The 3,799-nt window shown below is 40.9% G+C and overlaps 1 long non-coding RNA gene across 2 annotated transcripts in view; it reads right to left on the minus strand.

Annotated features, from left to right (window-relative positions):
- LOC123521094 overlaps positions 1–3,799 on the minus strand; it is a 23,169-nt gene that overhangs the window by 11,956 nt on the left and 7,414 nt on the right. For both annotated transcript variants that reach the window (XR_006679580.1, XR_006679579.1), the window contains exon 3: positions 2,611–2,861. This is a non-coding gene — a long non-coding RNA (uncharacterized LOC123521094). The remainder of the gene's footprint in view (positions 1–2,610; positions 2,862–3,799) is intronic.

The raw sequence follows: 3,799 nt of genomic DNA on the forward strand, positions 1-3,799 counted from the left end.
GACATGTTGTCAGGAGAGACCAGTCCCTGGAGAAGGCCATCATGTTTGCTAAAGTGGAGGGGCAGCAAAAAATAAGAAGGCTCTGGATGAGATGGAGTGACACAGAGGCTGTGTCACTGTGAGGATGGTGCAGGACCGGGCAGGGTTTCCTTCTGTTGTACATAGAGTTGCTAAGGGTTCGAGCTGACTTGAGGGCACCTAACAACAAAAACACGTACAACTGATCCTGAGACTGAGGGTTGAAACAATGAAATGGGGAAAGAGATGGTCTCCTTAACAAATGATGCTGGCAAAATAAGATATCCATTTGTAGAAGAATAAAACAGGAACCATATCTCCCACTATATTATATATCAAACTCAAGATGGATCAAAGACCTAAATGCAGAACCTAGAGAATTACCAAGATCATTAATGAACAATTAGGGGCAAACTTAGGAGTCCTAATACATGGCATAAATATACTAAACCAACATATTGAAAAACATACAAACATCAGAAGACAAACTAGATGACTGGGACCTCCTAAAAATTTAGACATTTACATACATCAAATGATTATATAAAAAATAAAAGGAGAACCCACAGACTGGGATGATTTTTTTTTGGCAATGATATACCAGACAAAGGACCAATCTCTAAAATTTATAGAAAACTTCATCTACGTTACCAAAGCAGACATTCAGGAGGCCAACAAATATATCAAGGCATGCTTGGGATTACAAGTTGTTCAAGACATGCAAATCAAAACAACAATATATCACCACACTCAAGCATTAATAGCAAAAACCTGAGCTAACAATAAATGCTAATGAGGGTGTAGAGAGAGAATGGATGATTTCCACAGGTAAGAGGGGCAGGAAAGGAGGGGAAGTCATGGGCTAGAGGGGAGACAAGTGTTAGTTTGGGTGAAGGAAAAGGCAATATACAATAAGAGGGAAATTGGAAAAGAATTATGGAGGCAGGGGAAGACAGTGGGAGGTCTATAAGAGACAAAAGCAACAGAGGCAAATACTATTATGTACAAAATTCTGAAACGGGGGATCTATGAGTAGCTGCTTGAATAACAAAACAAGTGAAAAGGGGAGAATAGGAGTACACCTTTGGGTATACATATATATAGGGTTGACATAGGTTGATATTTGTATATATATAATTTACTTTTGCTGCAAACCTATCTATGTATGTGATGGAGTATACAAGGGACAAAGTTATGAAACTGTCTTAGATGTAACCAAACACCTGGCGAGAGCTAGTCCCTGAGCCTGGGGGATCAGGACCATGTTCGAAGGCTAACAGGCATAACATAATTCACAAAGACAATGTTCTACAATCTAATTTGGCGAGTAGTTACTGGCGTGTCTAGAGCATGTGAGCAGTCATCTAAGGTGAAATTATTGGCTTCTCCCCATCTAGAGGAAATAAGAAATGATTAAAATATGGAATCAATTAGTCCAATGGCCTAATCCACCACACAAGCCTCAGTATCCACAACCCTGAGACCAGAAGAACAAGATAGTGCCCAGCTACCATTACCAATGACTCTGGAACATTTCACATTTGAAGGTCCAGGAATGAGTGGTAGAAAAATGTGGAAGAGAACTCAAGGTCACAAAAGAGACCAAGACTGTTAGATAGAAACTAGTGGGATCCCTGAGACTATGGCTCTTACCCTTCAGGTCTGGAGCTGAATTCACCTCTGTGTTCAAATAATCTGCTGTAAGCTCCAAAGGACAGCATTTACCCAAGGACAAAGTTCAGAGGGCTAGGAAAGGAGGAGGAATGGAAATTGGAAATATGGGGAAGGAGTGGGGAAAGCAATTGTTTACTGAGGGATTGCAATAGATGAGTTGAATCAGAATGTGTATGCATTGCTGAATATAACTATGATCTGCTGTATAAACCTTCACTTAATTCACAATGAAATATAAAAGTACTGCTACAGGATCATGGCAATGTTTATTAAACAGAAGTTTCAAAGTATAAAGCTGTTGCTTCTTGGCATATCTTCCACCTAGGTCTATAGACTTCTGAGGGTGGTGTTTCCATCTCTCTAGCCCTTTCTCCAAAAAATTGTGTTCTTGGATCCACAGCATATCAGTTTTGACATCAGGGAGGACTCAAACTGTGTTATTTTTCAGTGTTCTGTGAGCGTTGGGGAATAAGCAAGGGTGTAGGGTTAATTGTGTTGATGGGGGAATAGTTCTTGTTATCCTTGAAGGATGTGCAGGTGCACTGTCATGATGGAAAAAAAAATTCCTTGGCCCAACTTTCCTGGTCTTTTTCTCACCGCCAGTGTCATTTCCAACTTTCTGGAAACTTCTTAGTAAGTCCCCATGGTCATCCTGAGCCCATTGAGAAAATCTACCAAGAGTATTCATTTGGAATTCCAATAACTAGTCACCATAACCTTCTGAGCCTTGAATTTATCTGGCCCAGGCAGATCCCCTCAGAAGTCACTGTTTTGATTGGATCTCTGTCTTGAAGGCATTCTAATGCAATTTCTCTGCGGCCATCCATTGATCACAGAGACATGCTTGCACACAGTTTGTTTGGAATGAGCCAGTGCACGTATGAACTGCAACCCTAGGAGCCAGGCTTCTTAACTTACCTTCAGATAGATGTTTAGTCAAATCGCAGTCTGTTGCATCGGGGTTTTCAGTTTACACAGAAAAGTGATCCTCATGAAGGCACCCTGAGATGAAGCCTGGCTGGTTAAATGGTAAGACAGCCCAAGGCCTCAGACGAAGAGGGCGGGTATGCAGATTGCTGAGACTACTGCTTGGATTTCTGGCTTCAGAAGACTCAAGGTTTTGTAAAAGTCATCATCTCATTGAATCTTGGGGCACTTTTTTCTTTCTCCTATAAGGAGGATAAAGAGGGGAGTATTTACTCTTTATTAAAAACAGCAACAATAGAAGTTCTCATTGTAGAAAAATTATCCAGTTGATTATAGACATTTCACCAAGATGTGAAAACAACTTGGTTTTATAGCTGATGATCATATTGGCTCACATGGTCATACATCGAATTCCAAGTTATTAGGCTAAAAATGTGGACTTGGCAGAGATGAGAGGTTCTGTCAATTGTTTCAGCTCCCTAAACTGGCTGCGACTGGCACCAGTGGCTGAGTGTAAATAAAAGTTGAAACCAACATTAGTTAACTCTGGCTCTATTCCAAAAACATGCTATTGCAGAGATATGCAAGTTGAAGGTTGTTGTCAGGCCAGGAATCATAACTAGGCCCTCTAACACAATGCCTGGCCCATGATAGTTGCTCAAGGAATATGTGTTGGATAAATAGATGGCACAGGGTTACTTTGGGTTGCTAAGCTCAGAACAGTATTTGCCATTATTTCGGATGTTGGCGTGGGATTTGAACACCCTAGAACAGTTTCTTCTCTTTGCAACTAGTAATATTTCTCTGTTTATGAAGAACACGCATTCTTGTACACTGGCACTGGTTTTGGGGAAAGTGGTACAGATTTCCATTGCATTCCTCAGAAGAGCTGGCAATACCACTCCCTCACGGTGAGTTGCTTCTTCTTTATCAGAAGGTTTTAATTTTGCTGGGTTTTTAGTCCTCCCAGGAGAGAAGAGTACTTCAAGAAAGAGAAAATGAATTAGCCGAGCCTGAGTGAGTTTGGTAGGATTTTTATTGCTCTCAGGGAGGCAGAGGAGTGACTACCTTATCTCCTTTGTGCAGTAGTTTTTTCTTGCACAAGGCTCTGTTTTTCCGCCTTTATGTACCATCATGCCTTGTTCTATAAGTGGGAAGTGTACACAGACTTGTAATTAGG

Source organism: Echinops telfairi, unplaced genomic scaffold, assembly GCF_000313985.2.
Source record: "Echinops telfairi isolate 266 unplaced genomic scaffold, ASM31398v2 ScPeMD7_7469;HRSCAF=8507_1, whole genome shotgun sequence".
NCBI lineage: Eukaryota > Metazoa > Chordata > Mammalia > Afrosoricida > Tenrecidae > Echinops > Echinops telfairi.